Source organism: Mauremys reevesii, linkage group 12 (assembly GCF_016161935.1).
Source record: "Mauremys reevesii isolate NIE-2019 linkage group 12, ASM1616193v1, whole genome shotgun sequence".
In the NCBI taxonomy this organism is placed as follows: domain Eukaryota; kingdom Metazoa; phylum Chordata; order Testudines; family Geoemydidae; genus Mauremys; species Mauremys reevesii.
The window spans coordinates 17,663,903-17,681,797 of NC_052634.1; the positions used below are offsets into that span (position 1 = coordinate 17,663,903).

Here is a 17,895-nt window from a genome sequence, read left to right on the forward strand (position 1 = left end):
AGATAAATAGGTGAGGAGAAAAGTGCAACCAAAAACGCAATAGGAGATCCAAGAGGAGCCATTTATGAGAACCCACCAGGTCTAAGGACCTAGCAGGTGAGGCCCCAGCTGCCCTTACCTCTGGAGCGGGCGTTACACCACCATTTCTATGGTTTACATCCTGATTACAGCAGCTTGTCTGAGACCCTACAGCTTGCTCCTGGCTTTAGCCACTAGATGGTGCCAGAGTCAGGATTTTCACTAAAGGGCTAAAGCTCCCATTTGTCCCTCTGGTGCTCGTGTGCCCAGTGCATTGGACTCAGGCCTCTCCAAGAGGAGCCGGAACAGGGGCTGCAACCTGGTGCACTCTAAATAAACGTGCGCCAGGGTCTCCTTCACGCCGCAAAAGGGGCAGGTGTTGGGGACAGGGGTAAACCGCGCCAAGTACACGCCCGTGCTCACGGCCCCGTGAAGGAGCCGCCAACTGACATCCCCGGCGGGCCTCGGGACCAGGGCAGAATACAAGCTGGCCCACCGGGGCTCCTCACCCTCGAGAGGTGGCAGGAGGTCCCGCTATTTGGTATCGGGGCGGAACGCGAGGGTGAGGTAGTGAAGAGTGTGGAGCACAAGCGTGTACAGATGTTTTCTTGGCACGGTCTGGAACAGAACCGGCTGCAGATTGGGCAGCCGGCTCGCAGCGAAAGGGCGAGGGGGCCGATTGGGTCCACGGGGCAGGGGCCCGATAAAAAGGTCCATGGGGCCCGGGGTGGAAGGATTGCTGTACCTAACTGTACAGAGGACTAGTGTTTGCTTACTAATTCCTAATTGTTCCTGATCATGTGTTAGCTTTATTATTTTAAATACACATTGTCTGACGTGGTGCAGTGATAGCAATACACTTTCCTGTAGACATACAAATCTTTATTTACATACGTGTTATAAAAGTACAACAGTTGCCCATTCTGAGGTGGTGAGCCACCATTACCACACCAAAATGCCAGTAACAACAGAACCTTACAGGGGAAAAAACACAAAAACCACTGGAAGAACAAGTGTGAACAGTGGAACCAAGTACAAGACAGAACCCCCTGCCGTGGCATGTCCCCTGGGCCCCCATTCTCCTTTCCCTTTGTTCTCCATTTGCTGAGCACTTGATGCCAGGGCAGGGGCTGGAGGCATCAACAGGGGAGGAGGTCAAGACAAAGGGCTGCATGGGGCTAAGTTGCCCTGCCCAGCTGCTCATGGGGCCTGACTGCATGGGCCACCCAGGCCTGGAGTTTCTGGACTGCATCCCAGGGTACCGTGCAGGTATCTCAGGCCGTGGAGTGGATAATGGAGCAACAGCTGGTACTCTTGTAGCTATTACTGACAACAGCTGCTCAGCTCTGTTGGTGGCTCTCTGCAGAACTTCAACCATCAGTTCATCAAAGAAACATTTCCGCTTAGAATGGTCCATGTTGGTACATTGGGCCAGCCTTGTACTGCACTGTGGGCGAACTGTGGAGGTTCTGCAGCCAATAGAGGGTGAGGGGCCTAGAACAGGACAGGACACAGAGGGGTATTGTCTCAAAGACCCCCATGCAGGAGCACAGAAAAATCCTTGTGGAATTTCAAGGACATAAAATGCTACTTTTCGAAACTGAACGTCAATATATTGCAAGAAGGATGCACAGAAGCCCCTTGACACAGCCTGGTTAATCACAGCGAAAGAAGTGCAGAGACAATGATAGGCTATTTTTTTTGTCTCTAAAAAATTGCAGAATTACTTGGGTTGGCTGGGGGAGGGTGTGGGGGTGGGCAGCGTGCCATCAGTGGCAACGCTACAAAAGCTTTTTCTATCATTTCAGGCCTTCCATATTTTGGAGGGCAGAACAGTTCTTGTGCTGCTCGGCTGGCAGAGGGAGTTGTTATTCCAAGCTGCTGGTGGGAAACCCGCAGTGAGTGCAGGTGAAGTATTCGAACGTATAGAGACTGACCAGGACATTAATTAGTGGAGTGGGCTGGTCAGCTACCAAGCTGGCCCTGGGAAATACACCCTCCCCTGCAATGTGACTGCCTAGCTGGGGTTCCTGCTCCAGGAAAAGTTTCGATCAGCACCTGGGATTGGTTCAAAATTCATGAGGGAATCAACAGGCTGCTCCATTAGCTTCCACATGGCTTAGCCTGTTATGGCTGCATGCAAACACACACAACTCCACAGTCATCTCTCTGATACCCCATCCTCCAGGGCACCTTTCAGGATACCTTTTCAAACCCCGGTCAAATTAGGGATAACTGCTTTTGTCAACTGCATGGACTATCTTTACCTGAAATGGACTAGATTTGTGGCTGGAACTCATTTCCACCTCTCCCCTCTCCGACAGTTCATTTTCCAGTGGCTCTTTATGCCACTGAGTGGTTACAGAACGGCGTACTAACAGGCATGGCAATGTAAAGTTATTATTTTTAGGGAACAGGAATGGCCGGACCAAAAATCTGTGCCTTTCCAGTAAAGGCATTTTTACTATTTGCATTTCAAGGTCACCATTTGAACTCCATGTGATTGGGAAGCCGCGGCACTGGGATACAATCCGCCATTGGTGGATATATGCTGCTAGCTGGGGTGTCTCATAACTTTTGCATTGGTTAATAGAGCAGAAATCTCTGCCATGCCTATATTAATAATAATAAACATTAAAACAGGGTCAGAAGCCTACCAGGCTCAGGGGCAGCTTCTGTCCTGTCTGTATCTGCTGCAGTCTCCACAGCAAGCTGTTCCTCACAGGGGAGGATGGGACATTAAAGAGCTCTTTCAAGTGTAGCCCCAGGATGTGCTGCTGCTGTGTGGGATCGGTTTCAGTAACAGTTTCTTCACTGCCCTCACTCGGCACCTGCTCCTGGCTCCCATCAGTCCCCGTGCTGGATTCTGGGGCCAGCAGGGCACCATCCTGGCTAACCAGGTAGTCATGCACCATCGCTGGCTCTGTGTTCAGTGCAATACCCAGCACCCAGTCAAACTCCTCAGAAAACAGGCACAATGTCGGTGAGTAGCCCAAGGTGGGGTTCTGGTCTCTGGTTTTCCAGTACTCACTCTTGAGATGCTTAATCCAGTCCCTGCACTGCAGTCAGGTCAGACCCTAGAGGCTGTTTTATTGACACACCTCTCATGTTATTGACAAGCCTCCATTCATAAATGCAACACGCAATTCTAAGCTACATTACTACCACCCAATGAACCTTTCTGCCCAGGGGAGGAGGTGACAATTCAGGAGGAGTTGGCGGCTGAGGAATTTAGCACATAGATTCACATAATCAGCCTTTTGTATTTCAAGGCCAGCTTGCAATGTGTGTGGTAACAATATATTTCATTCAATTAATTAGCTTGGAACCCATTCAGGAATCCAGCTCTTTGCATGCAGGCAATAATGTGAGCTAATAGAGATGAGTCCAGCAAACACATCAGTATCATATTCTGAAAAGAGACTACTGTACACGCGGGCTGTTTCTCAGCTCTGTCAGATGTTTTGCTCCCTCCATTGTCCTCTAGCTCCCAAGGGAGCCCAAAGTTTGACTCTTGCTGTCAGCCGGAGCACACACAGAAACAGGAGCTGCTCTTGCATCAGCGACGGTCGCTGTGAAACCTCCCCTACAGGGCCAGTGAGCCCCAGCTGGAGACCAAGATCCTAGGTGAGATAGCAGTCATCTCATTAGACTGGGGTGATTCCTGTAACATGGCTGCTGGCTCCTTTCCTCCGTGCAGCTCTCACCACAATACTGATGTAGGCCCCGGTCCTGTAAACATGTATGAAATCAACAGGCCTGCTCACATGGTTGAAATTAAACATCTGAGGAAGAGTTTGCAGAAGCAGGGCCTGGCTGATCGTGGCTAACTGAGCAGGAGCGTCATAGCTCTGCACATAGTGCCCAGAGCACATGATGCTCTTATTACAGGAGCTGGTTTGGGTTTGGTGGGGGGGAGGGGAGAGGGAAGGTACAGCATATTTAGGGTGCTCTACACCAGGGTTCCTTCCAAAGAGGCTGGAGTAGGCTGGCACAGGCACCTCTCTCTTTTTGCAGCCCTTCCGTTTCTGTCTCTGCTGATCATCCTTGGTACAAAGTTCAGCTTCTCAGCAGAAGCCTAAAAACAAAGTATAGGCAGGAGTGCCAGGGGACCAAATCAAGATGAATTTAATCCTTCCTCCATGGCAGAGTAATGCTTCCCCTGGCCTCCCCACCCCCTGGGGGATTTACTTCCATCCCACTAAAAGACAATGAAGAATTCATCAACTTCTAACTGAATAAATAACCATCATTTAAACTACAGGAGGACGTGCCACTTGCCAGCAACATCACCTGGGGCAAGGAAGAATTGGTACCAGAGATCCAGGCAAAGTGGGGTAAGGAAAACCCAGCAACTGTTGTTCGTACCCAGCCTGCTGGTAAATTATGAGATGGGCATGGAAAAGGGTCCTCGTTCCAGCAGAAGGTTTCTAGCAGAAGACTAGCAATCCAGTGATCCATCCCTGCCTTTGTCTGTAGTATTATAATTCCCTTTCCCAGTGAATTTGGATTTTTCTAGCACTGAACAGGTAAAAACCTCTCTCTTAATCCAGTGCACAGGTCTGCGGGGCCTTGGCTATGGACACCCCTCCTCTTTTAGGGCCTGAATCTCCACCCGTTGGAAAGATGACTTCTCTTACTGAGCGCAGCATGAGTTAGATCAGGCTCTTGGAGCACAATGGAGACAGCTCTTTAGAGGTGTCCCCCAATCTCGATAGCCACTGAATGGCCAGTGAGTTTTCACCCTCAAAATACCTACCTGGGACCTCAATCCCTCATGGAAGAGGGAACATGAAAATGCTCCATTCGCAGACAGTGATTTGTTTTTCATGTTTGTTCCTTTACTAAGGTGATGGGTGCAAATGATAGATGATATGTGTATCTTTTGATACAAGCAGAAGGAAATATAGCAGCTGAAAAAAAAAGAGTCACTTTAATTAGGACAATCAACACAGTGTAAATAATAAAATAAACGGACTAGTTAATACTGATCCACCACTTCACATCTTCAAAATACAATAATTCAATAATTGTGACACTGCTACATTAGCTAGTATTACCAGAGCATCGGGGCCAGGGCCCTTCCACACTGGCCCTATGGCAGGTGCCCTTGCCTCATTCACTGTGCAATAGGTGGTGTGGTAAGTGAGGCAAGAGCCCACCAGACATTGACAGTGGCTCTCCCAAGATCTCTTCAGCAAACACGAAGATGTCACACATCTGCATCTTGGGCGGTAGGACTAACAGGCCATAGAACGTTATACGGGATTACTTGACAAAGTCTGTGATGATGGATCCCAATGGGGCCAGAGAGAAGACTGTGAGGACGGCTTTATCACTGACTCAGCATAGCAGGTTCTGCTTCACTTGAGCCATCCCCCTGGCCAGGTTTGTGTGCACCCTATCAAACTGCCTCCTCGGTGCACACAAACTGCTACGTGGGGTGTGACATTACACCCCATATTCTTTCTGGAAATATGCTTATAATATGGATATGGCATAACTGAGATATAGTTTATGCAAGATGGGTCTTATCATCGGAAAGGTTATAATTTACTGAATGTGATCACCCAATTTGTATGCATGTATCATTTCTGTATCTAAAGTTAGGCATATTGACTATGTAACAATTACAACTGTGTGTGTATTTGGCAGACACCCACCAGACAACAGGCCACCAGCCTTGATGGGCCATTAGGAAGAAGCAATAAGACTCTGAAGATACTAATCTCTCTTCTTCCTGAGAGGTGTCCTGGGACATAGCTGTGACACTATTAGGTCAGGTGTCCTGTCACCTGGTAATAAACACCATCTTGGACTTCTAGTAATTTTCCACTAAAAGGAGGGGGAGGTCAAGACTGGGAAACAAAAGATTCCCACCTTATTTAAGGCTGGGAGTAAGGCAAACAGGACTCTTCTTTGCCTTTCTGCCCAAGAAGAAAGACTGCTGAAAGTATTTGAAGAGACAAAGGAACGGCGCGGTGGGAAAGGCAAGGGCTGAGTCCAGACTAAGACAGGAGTCTAGTCTGTAAAGAGAAATAACTGGAACTCTAAGCTACAGAAACTCTGCAAATTGCCTAAAATAACATTTAGGGTGAGAAATTACTTCATGAAACCAGTCTCTTTAAGATCTTAGCTTAGTATGCGTGTTTGGTTTTATTTGTTTGGTAGTCCGCTTTGTTCTGTTTCCTGTCCCTTATAATCACTTAAAATCTGCCTTGTATAGTTAATAAACTTGTTTTTGTTTATTATTAAACCAAATTTGTGCAATATCTAACTGGGGGAGGCAAGAAGTTGTGCATATCTTCCTCCGCATTGAGGGAGGGGGCAAATTTATGAGCGTAGGTTGTATAGATTTCTCTACAGTGCAAGACAATATTATTTTGGGTGTACTTTCCAGAGGGGAGCTGCACGTGAGTGCTGGGCAATTTCCTAGCTGAGTCTTCTCATAGAGAGCTGTTTGCAGACTCTGTGTGATTCTACAGCTGGTGCGTCCCTATCTGTGTGTGTGTGCTGCCAGAGGCCGGAGAGCCTGTCATAAACAGATAGTTAAGGGTTAAGGTCTCTTTTACCTGTAAAGGGTTAACAAGCAGTAACCTGATGAACACCTGACCAGAGGACCAATTAAGGGACAAGATAATTTCAAATCTCTGTGGAGGGAAGTCTTTGTCTGTGTCCTTTGTTTGGGTTGCCGTTCTCTTTTTGGATCTAAGAGAGGCCAGACATATTTCCAGACCCTCCAGGTTTCCTGAAGTATTTTCTTCTATTCAGTATAGTAAGTATTAGAAAGGCGGACTAGTCTTATAATTAATTTTCTGCATTTGCAATTGTGTGTTTGCTGAAAAAATATCTTTATTTCTGTTTGCTATTACTTTGATTATTCTGAGAAAGGAGGGGGGGAAGTCTCTCCAGTTTTATAAGTTAGACCCTGTAAATTTTTCCATCCTGGTGTTACAGAGATAGAGTACTTTCTTTCTTTCTTTTAATAAAATCTTTTCTTTTTAGAACTTGATTGATTTCTTCCCTTGTTTGGATTTTCAGGGGAAGGGGAGGGGGGAAAAGTGAATCCCTCTTTGTTTGATTCAATAAGCTTGAATCAAGGTATCTCTCCCAAGGACGAGGGGAGGGGAGGGGAAGGGAAGGGGGATAGGGAATCCCTCTTTGTGTTAAGATTCAAGGAGTTTGAATCTGTGTTCCCCAGGGAAAGTTTGGGGGAACAGGGAGTGTGCCAGACACTAAAAACTTGGCTGGTGGCAGCTTTACCAGATCTAAACTAGGATTTTAGTTTAGAGGAGTCCATGCAGGTCCCCATCTTGTGGACGCTAAAGTTCAAAGTGGGGAATAAACCTATGACAGAGCCTAATTCAGCAAAACAGGCTAGTGGGACGGGCAGGCTCAGTGAAATCCCAGTACATCAGGTAACATCCCGGATGTGGGGGTCCAACCCATCACACAGGGGTTTCCCTCCCTGCTGCCTCCTGGCTTGCTGCTCCTTCTGCTATTTTAAAAGCAACAATTCCCCCTCAGAGCAGTCATATAATGGTTTATGTAACTGTCTGCACGATCCATGATCTGTACTGGGAAGCTGCTGGTCAAAGTCTTTGGCATCACCATCCAAAAACACTGTGCTGCTTTCGCATCAGACCACTCGTTCACTGAGATCAACAGCTCAAAGGCTCTTTAAGTAGTTAGATTCCAGTCCAATTTGCATGACCAGCACATCTCTTCTCGGGCAAAAGTACTTTTGCCATCTTGAAGCCACTGCTACCAGTTTTATTACTTGCCATAGAAATCCAAGGATTTATTGAATCCTGCAAGTAACAACTCCAGCACACACTGGCAGGATTTGACTTCCTACTACACCCTCCAAGTCAGATACCACACAACATACAAGACAGCAGCTTAACCCTAACTACTGGCAGAGGTGCTGTATACACTCATCATTACACATCTCCTGACCTGAGTCCTTAAAGGGACACTAGTGTCACAAGTGATGCCTACAATCCCTGAAAGAGTTTAGAGGAAGAAAATCACTCTCTCTGTTTTTTCAGTGTGTTTTCATTGTGCATCTTACAGTACTGAGTGTCTGAGCAGAGTCCCGGTTCACTGGTCTGGGCAGTGAGGCCTGGAATCTGCAGCCATTTACACAATGGGCATTGAAACCAGTTGAAGCCTTTCCCTTGATTGCAGTAGGCTCTGGATCAGACTCTGAGTAACTTGCCACTGCCATAATAGGCAAAGCACTTTCTGCTCCAAAGATGGACGACTCCTGGGCCATGTGAGCTGCAGTGCTTCTTTTCAGGCACAATGAAATGGTTTGTTTTTGAGGAACTTATTCACAGAATGAAAGATCATTTAAACATTGTCTGATTAATGAGGAAAAAAATCAACTGGATCATGTGGAAATGAAAAGTTCCTAAAGAAATAGCAAAACCTTGGCTTTAAATTTTTCAGGCACACTTTACCAGCTGCTGCCCAGTTTGCCACAATCAGACCTTGACTGAGCCACTCCTCCCATTTGAATGGACATGCTCCAACCCACCTGGGAACTTGGGAAGCTCCCAACCTCAGCCTCACCTTTGTGAGGAGTCACCCAAACACATTGGCAGGTGATACAGGACTAGTCCGGGCACTCCTGGTTGGGAACCATGGCACTAAACTCTGGAGAGTTTCTGTGTAAATGTACATCCCAAACCAGACCTTCCTTAGAACATAAGAACATAAGAACATAAGAAAGGCCGTACCGGGTCAGACCAAAGGTCCATCTAGCCCAGTATCTGTCTACCGACAGTGGCCAATGCCAGGTGCCCCTGAGGGAGTGAACCTAACAGGCAATGATCAAGTGATCTCTCTCCTGCCATCCATCTCCATCCTCTGACGAACAGAGGCTAGGGACACCATTCTTACCCATCCTGGCTAATAGCCATTTATGGACTTAGCCACCATGAATTTATCCAGTCCCCTTTTAAACATTGTTATAGTCCTAGCCTTCACAACCTCCTCAGGTAAGGAGTTCCACAAGTTGACTGTGCACTGCGTGAAGAAGAACTTCCTTTTATTTGTTTTAAACCTGCTGCCTATTAATTTCATTTGGTGACCCCTAGTTCTTGTATTATGGGAATAAGTAAATAACTTTTCCTTATCCACTTTCTCAACATCACTCATGATTTTATATACCTCCATCATGTCCCCCCTTAGTCTTCTCTTTTCCAAGCTGAAGAGTCCTAGCCTCTTTAATCTTTCCTCGTATGGGACCCTCTCTAAACCCCTAATCATTTTAGTTGCTCTTTTCTGAACCTTTTCTAGTGCTAGAATATCTTTTTTGAGGTGAGGAGACCACATCTGTACACAGTATTCGAGATGTGGGCGTACCATGGATTTATATAAGGGCAATAATATATTCTCAGTCTTAATCTCTATCCCCTTTTTAATGATTCCTAACATCCTGTTTGCTTTTTTGACCGCCTCTGCACACTGCGTGGACATCTTCAGAGAACTATCCACGATAACTCCAAGATCTTTTTCCTGACTCGTTGTACCTAAATTAGCCCCCATCATGTTGTATGTATAGTTGGGGTTATTTTTTCCAAAGTGCATTACTTTACATTTATCCACATTAAATTTTATTTGCCATTTTGTTGCCCAATCACTTAGTTTTGTGAGATCTTTTTGAAGTTCTTCACAATCTGCTTTGGTCTTAACTATCTTGAGTAGTTTAGTATCATCTGCAAACTTTGCCACCTCACTGTTTACCTCTTTCTCCAGATCATTTATGAATAAATTGAATAGGATTGGTCCTAGGACTGACCCTTGGGGAACACCGCTAGTTACCCCTCTCCATTCTGAGAATTTACCATTAATTCCTACCCTTTGTTCCCTGTCCTTTAACCAGTTCTCAATCCATGAAAGGACCTTTCCTTTTATCCCATGACAGCTTAATTTACGTAAGAGCCTTTGGTGAGGGACCTTGTCAAAGGCTTTCTGGAAATCTAAGTACACTATGTCCACCGGATCCCCCTTGTCCACATGTTTGTTGACCTCCTCAAAGAACTCTAATAGATTAGTAAGACACGATTTCCCTTTACAGAAACCATGTTGACTATTGCTCCAGAGTTTATGTTTTTCTATGTGTCTGACAATTTTATTCTTTACTATTGTTTCAACTAATTTGCCCGGTACTTGTTGGCTGTGAGACATGTACACATGCATAAATATTATTAAGAGGATAATCTAAATATGAATTTTGTTTCAGGAATCAATTCAAAGTCACCACGACATTCAAGGGACTCATGTTGCATAAATGATCAGCATGTTCCTTAACATCACTGATGCCACTGAAATCCCTTTGATCCCAGCTTTAGGGTATGCACAGGATTAGTATTTATGTAGTTGGAGTAGTTTCGATTCTCCTTTTAGCATCTACAAGGAATCCATGCAACTGGAGTTTTATCTAGACAGCGTTAAGATTCCTACATCCTTTTGCGCTTCCGCGGCGCTCTGGCTGCCTTTTTTTTGTTGTTTTTTTTGGCGCTTCGGCGGCGCTCTGGCCATTTTTTTCTTTTTTTTTCTTTTTTGCGCTTCCGTGGCGCTCCAGCTGCTTTTTTTTTTTTGTGCTTCCACGGCGCTCTGGCCGCTTTTTTTTTTTGCTTGCTTGGGGTAGCCGGAGCCACCTTATGATCGCCTTATATCCGAATTCACGTTATTGCGGGGCGCGTTATAGCGGGGTTTTCCTGTATTGTTACGGACTGAGCCATCTACACCATCAAAAGCCTGCCTGTTATGAACCAACTCGACAATGAACCAACTGTCGAGGAGCTTACCCTTGCCATAGATTACCTCCCCAATGGAAAAGCCCCCAGAAAAGACTGCATACTGACAGAGGTCATAAAATGCGGAAAACCTAATCTATTGCAACACCTTCATGAGTTGCTCTGCCTGTTCCGGAAAGAAGGCGCAGTACCACAAGAAATGAGAGATGCAAACATCATCACTCTTTATAAAAACAAGGCTGACAGGAGCAACTGTAACAACTATCGTGGCATTTCCCTTCTTAGTATCATGGGGGAAAAAACTTTGCCTGAGTCAACCAGAACAGACATCAGACAGCTGAGACAACTACAAGAGAAATGGAGAGAACAAAAAAAGCCCCTTTACATAGCCTTCATCAATCTCACAAAGACTTTTGACCTTGTCAGTAGAAGTGGACTACTTGCACTTCTAGAAAAGATTGGATGTCCCCCCAGGCTCTTAAGCATGATTCAGTCCTTCCATTAAAACACGTACAGCACAGTCCAATTCGATGGCTGTCTCTGAGGGGCTTTCCAGATTCATAGCGGGATCAAGCAGGGCTGTGTACTTGCATCAAATCTGGGATCTTCTTTTCCTTGCTACTGAAACAAGGTTTTGGTTCCTCAACTGAGGGAATCTACTTGCACACAAGATCTGATGGGGAGCTGTTCTATCTTGCAAGACTCAGATTTAAAACCAAGACTCGAGAAGCCCTCATGCAACACCTTCTCTTTGCTGATGATGCAGCAGTGTCAACCCACACAGAAGCCCATCTCCAAAACCTCATGGACAGTTTTTCCAATGCCTGCCAAGACTTTGGGCTTACTATAAGCCTAAAAAGGACTGGCATAATGTGCCAAGGAGTTGAGGAAGCACCCTCCATCAAGATCTGCAACTATGAACTTGAAGTGGTGAACGAGTTCACATACCTCGCGTCCACTATCACAGTCAACCTCTCACTTGAAACGGAACTCAACATCTGCATTGAAAAAGCCGTCACAACAATATCAAGACTGAGCAAGAGGGTATGGCCAAACAACAAACTGACAGAACACACAAAGATCTGTGTGTATCGTGCATATGTTATCAGCACACTTTTGTATGGGAGCAAGACATGGACTTTATACTCTCATCAGGAAGAGAGGCTCAACAGCTTTCATATACGTTACCTCGTCAAATCTTTGGAATCTCCTGGAGGGGACAGTCACCAACACTGAGGTGATCAAGTGGGCCAGTATACTCAGTATGCAAACAGTCCTCAAACAGAGACAACTCCACTGGCTTGGGCATGTGTGTGCCGAATGAATGATGGGTGCATCCCAAAGGACATCGTCTATGGTAAATTGGCATCTGGAAAAAGCCCCAAAGGATGCCCCAAATTCTATTTCAAGGATGTGGGCAAGCAAGACTGCAAAGAAATGGATATAGATGTGGACAACTGGGCAGATCACACTCAGGACCACAGCCTTTGGAAACAAGAGCTTAACAAAGAGGAAGGCATCCATTTTAGAGGAGAAAGGAGCTAGCAGATGGCAGAGCCAAAGGGTCGAAACATCACCTTTAAATGTGACCTATGCAACAGATTGTCTCTCTCGAATGGGTCTCTTCATCCACAGCCACAGCTGCACTAAAACCAACTGAGTAAATTCTTTACCTCTCAGGAGTGCATACCTATGGTCCCTCAAGACTGAAGGATGCCTACTACTATATTTAACATTCAGCATGGATCAGTCTGTTAAGTGTCTCTGAATCATACTGGTTTTCTAACTACACTACCCGAACATGCAACCACTTGGTCATCTGGCTGTCCATTAGTTCCAGTGACTGTCTGTGGTCAGTTTGGAATCTTTGAGTCTTCTTATTCTGCATCCACTATCTGTAGAGTTTGCTTTATTGATTGTTCTTTCTGAGGAAAGAAACGGAAGTTGTCAACTGTTTCTGCTAAACTCTCCACTCAATCATAAGAAAGGCCATACTGGGTCAGACCAAAGGTCCATCTAACTCAGTATTCTGTCTTCTGACAGTGGCCAATGCCCGGTGCCCCAGAGGGAATGAACAGAACAGGTAATCATCAAGTGATCCAACCGCTGTTGCCCATTCCCAGCTTCTGTCAAACAGAGGCTAGGGATACCATCCCTGCCCATCCTGGCTAATAGCCATTGATGGACGGACCTCTCTTCTATTTCTTTTTTGAGCCTTCAAACATCCTCTGGCATAGAGTTCCACAGGTCGACTGTGTTGTGTGAAGAAATATTTCCTTTTGTTTATTTTTAACTTGCTGCCTATTAATTTCATTGGGTGACCCCTAGTTCTTATGTTATGAGAAGAAGTAAATAACACTTCCTTATTTACTTTCTCCACACCAGTCATGATTGTATAGACCTCCTTCCCCTTAGTCATCTCTTTTCCAAGCTGAAAAGTCACAGTCTTATTGTGGAAACTGTTCCATACCCCTAATCATATTTGTTGCCCTTTGCTGTACAATTTCCAAGGGGCGACCACATCTGCCCACAGTATTCAAGATGTGGGCGTACCATGGATTTATAAAGAGGCAATATATTTTCTGTGTTATTATCTGTCCCTTCTTAATGATTCTTAACATTGTTTGCTTTTTTCACTGCTGCTGCACATTGAATGGATGTTTTCAGAGAACTATCCACTACGACACCAAGATCTCTTTCTTGCATGGTAACAGCTAATTTAGATCCCATCATTTTATATATATAGTTGGGATTATGTTTTCCAATGTGCATTGTGACATTCTGTATCTTGGGGGAGCACCCTGTAAACCCCCTCCCCCATTCCTCATCTGTATATAATTATTATATATAAAACATGCCTTGTAAGATAGCGAGGGAAAGGTTATGATCTGCTGAAAGTAATTTCTCTATCCATATATGTATCTATATGATATTCCAATCCTCTTGTGCTGACGAGGAATCCAACTTTGTCACCAGCAAATTCCATTAACACACTCTTGCTTTTTGTGCCTCCATCATGTACTCTCCCTGCACCTCAAGAGTGAACTTAAACTCAGATTCAGACTGACTTCTGTGACAGACCCAGATCAGTGGGGTATAGGAGTCTGCTAGAAGGCAAATATACCGGCGACTGGATGAACAATTTTCTGTTCCCTGAGTGACCAGAGCAGGGGCTGCTCTAGACCAATCAGGAACCTGCTGGAACCAATTAAGACAGGCAAGCGAATCAAGACATCTGGAGCCAATTAAGAACTTTCTAGAATCAATTATGGCAGGCAGGCTAATCAGGACACCTGGTTTTAAAAGGACCTCCCATCAGTTAGTAGGGGTGTGTGCAAGGAGTGACAAGGGGTGCTGCTGGAGGTGTGAAGAGTTCAAGCGTGATCAGGCTTCAGGAGGAAGATCCTGCAGTGAGAATAAAGAAGGTGCTGGGGAAGGCCATGGGGAAGTAGCCCAGGGAGTTGTAGCTGTCATACAGCTGATACAAGGAACATTGTAGACAGCTGCTATCCACAGGGCCCTGGGCTGGAACCTGGTGTAGAGGGTGGGCCTGGGTCTCCCTATTCCCCCAACTCCTGATCGGACACAGGAGGAGTTGACCTGGTCTGTGAGAAACACCAGAAGGGGAGGTCTTAATTTGAAAGGGAACTGACCTGTCCCTGACCCACTAGGTGGGACACAAAGACTCTGGGGATTGTTCTCCGTTTCCCACATGCTGGCCAGTGATGAGGTTAGCTGAGTGGATGGCAGGTTTGAGCCACCAGCAAAAGTGGCCAAACTGAGGGCTGCCGTGAATTTCTGAGGCAAGCAAATCTGCCTATAACTGCAGGACCCACCAAGGCAGAGGAGGAACTTTGTCACACTTCCCACCACCTCTATCTATTGTTGTTAAACAACAGTCCTTGGGTCAGTTTTCAATCCACATGGTGAAGCTGAGATTGAAGCCCATCTGAGGTGAGATTCCATGAGACAAATGCTTTACTACAGTCCAGCTAGATCAGTGGTCTCCAACCTTTTTATGCACAAGATCACTTTTTGAATTAAGATCAACCCAGGATCTACTCAGCCTCTTCCCTGAGGCCCCACCCTGCCCACTCCATTCCACTCTCCCTCCGTCACTTGCTCTCCCCTACCCTCACTCACTTTCACTGGGCTGGGGCAGGTGGTTGGAGTGCTGAAGGGGGTGCAGGCTCTAGGCTGGGGCTGAGAGGTTCAGTGTGGGAGGGGGCTCCGGGCTGAGCCTGGGGTGCAGGAGTAAGGGGTGCAAGCTCTGGGAGGGAGTTTGGGTGCAGGAGGGGGCTCCAGGCTGGTGCAGGGGATTGGAGTGTGGGAGGGAGCTGCAAGCTCTGGCTGGGAGGTGCTTACCACAGGCAGCTCCCGGCCGGCAGTGCAAGGGAGCTCAGGCAGGCTGCCTGCCTGCCGTGGCCCCATGCCGCTCATGGAAGCAGCTGGCTGCTGGCATATCTCTGTGGCCCCTCCAGGGAAGGGAGCAGCAGGTCTCCATGCCCTACCCGTGCCTACAAGCTCTGCCCCTGCAGCTCCCATTGGCCAGTTGCTGGCCAATGGTAGCTGCGGGGACAGTGCTGGGGGTTGGGGAAGTGTGTGGAGACCCATTGCCTCCCTCCCCCCACAGGCCACAGAGATGTGCCAGCAGCCAGCCATTTCTGGGAGCGGCGTGGGGCCACGGCAGGGAGGCAGCCTGCCTGAGCTCCTGTGTGCCACTAGATGTTTAGCAGCCTGGAGATTGCAACTGACTTGCAAAGGCTCCAGGATTGACCAGTCAATCACGATCGATGGGTTGGTGACCACTGAGTTAGACTGAAGCTGTAGCATTCCTTTCATTATCATTTAAGCACCAACAATATAGAATACAGACAGCCCTGCTCCCAAGAGCTTGCAGGCTGAGCTATGCAGACAAAGACTCAGAGCAGTGAATGAGCTTGCCACTGACTGACTTTTTGGCTTCATCTGTTACACCCTTGCTAACACTTTTTCAGCTGCGTGTGGTAGCTGTGTGTGTTCAATGCCATACTGCAGAGGAGCTGCTGGATGCCATTAGTATTTTCAGCATTCTGACATCTTTTCCAACTTCTCCTGCTGACAGTAGGTCCAACCAGCATCTGGTTAAAATGCTGACAGCAGACAACAACCCATCTGCACTAGGGTTCTCAATGCTGCTACCCCCAATGAGACTGAACGGAGATAATAAAGTTTTGCAAAATGTCCTTAGTGTACACAGACCCTTGTGGGCATCACAGAAGTGAAGAGAACAGACGGAGGGTGGTGGCTTGTTAGACTTCACAAAGCTATGTTGCCTAGTGGGGATTGTTCCACACACCCCCATTGCTTACAGACTTTGGTCGTATTGACTTACTCTAGGCTGAAGCTAGGCTTACCAGATGGTAACTGCCAGGAACACTTTTTTCCCCTTTTCTCCCCTTTGTACTTTCCAATCTGCTGCTACAGCCCCAGCTTTCCATGGTGTCAGCCAATGAATTTAAAATATTGAAGTACTATCAGGATTTTTTCCAGGCTATTTGCAAGGCTTTTAGTACTTCAGGATTGTTCACACCCTTTCCCCCATATTCTTCTTGTTAGAGATGAAGTTGCAGCTTAGCATCACTTTGATTTTTGTCCCCTCCTCATTCAATGCTGGGCCAAGTACTTTTCAATGAAGTTATACAAGCTAGTTAGACATTTATTCGCCAGAGCCCCCTCCATCTGATTTTGTGCTTTCATCAGAAGAAAAGGATTGCTTCCCCACTTCAGTTTTCTGACCAAACAAATTACAAGCTTTCTGCAGCCAATGCCAGCAAAAGGAGATCTTTCCATCCACAGGAACTAGGAATAGTTCAGGCAGGATAGACTGTGAAAATTGCAAGAAGTGATGGAGGAACTATGGTGCAAGTAAAACCAGCAAGGCTATTTCATGGCCTGAAAGTAGTAGTTAGGTACAGTCAGTGGAAAGGGGTGGCATTTAGTATTGTATTAGTAAGAACAGGCAGATATGATGCAAGTATATAACTAAACAATAAGCAACAGAGCGTACACTGCTTGGGTGGTGGCACACCATACCTTAGAGCAGGGGTCGGCAACCTCTGGCATGCAGCTCGCTAGGGAGCCAGGCCAGTTTGTTTACCTGCCGCGTCCGCAGGTTCGGCCGATCGCGGCTCCCACTGGCCGCGGTTTGCCACTCCAGGCCAATGATAGTACTTACGCCCTGATAGTACTGTCAGAGGTTGCCGACCCCTGCCTTAGAAGCAACACAAAGACTAGTCTCACCTACCTGTGTGGTGCCCCTATAGCTGAACATAGGACATATGCAAAACATTTGCATTAGAAGTTTGCCCTTCGTGAGTGTGTTGTGCTTCTGAGAACATAAAATGTTCCCTGGGCCATTCTGCTGTGGTTTGATCTGGGCATCCCAGAAAGCTGAGTGGAACTGGCTGACTTTCCATACATGGCTGGAGTCAGAGGCTTCAGGTGTTTGTTTATATAAACAATGTATTTTTTTCTCATGATCTATCCTACCCCATCTCCTCCCCACAAAGGAGAAGATAAAACCAACTCCTACCCTATTGGCTATGCTGCCTGAATTATGAGCAGGTATCTCACTGGAAAGGCCCGCTTTGTACTTCTGAGTCAGTGTTCGAAAGACACACACATCTACATTGCCCCCAAAATGCCGCAAGAGCAATATGCCCTAACTTACATGACAAAATTCTTACTTTCACTCATTTCTAATTTTGTAAAGAACGGTTTGTTACTTTCCCTTCTGGAACAATGGGGATGGCAAGAAGTTCCCCAAAGCACCACAGAGGGAGTTTATCCTACTGGAACTTTTCAGTCACATCCCCTTTCAATACTGAGCAGTCAAGTGTGTCCCAATAAGAGCATGTACGTGGCTACGACATCACTGGAAAGGCCCCCGTGGCCAATACCAAGATGCCTTTGGAGAGTCCAGGCCTAAAGTTGCACACCAATCACCAGCTGGTGCACAAACAGGAGAATTTCCAAAAGAGCATGAGTGGCACCAGAACTCCAGCCTTCAGCTTGGCTCATAAGTGAAGGCCCCTCTGCAGTTATAGGGACCGGCACAGTCATCAAA

General features: G+C 46.5%; 1 long non-coding RNA gene across 1 annotated transcript; it reads right to left on the reverse strand.

The window, feature by feature from the left end:
• Positions 1–883: 883 nt before the first annotated feature.
• LOC120375714 lies at positions 884–5,512 on the reverse strand. Its single transcript, XR_005586695.1, has 2 exons — positions 4,778–5,512; positions 884–3,750 (listed from the first exon to the last, which is right to left on the reverse strand). It is a non-coding gene; the product is annotated as an uncharacterized LOC120375714 (long non-coding RNA).
• Between the last annotated feature and the right edge of the window lie 12,383 nt (positions 5,513–17,895).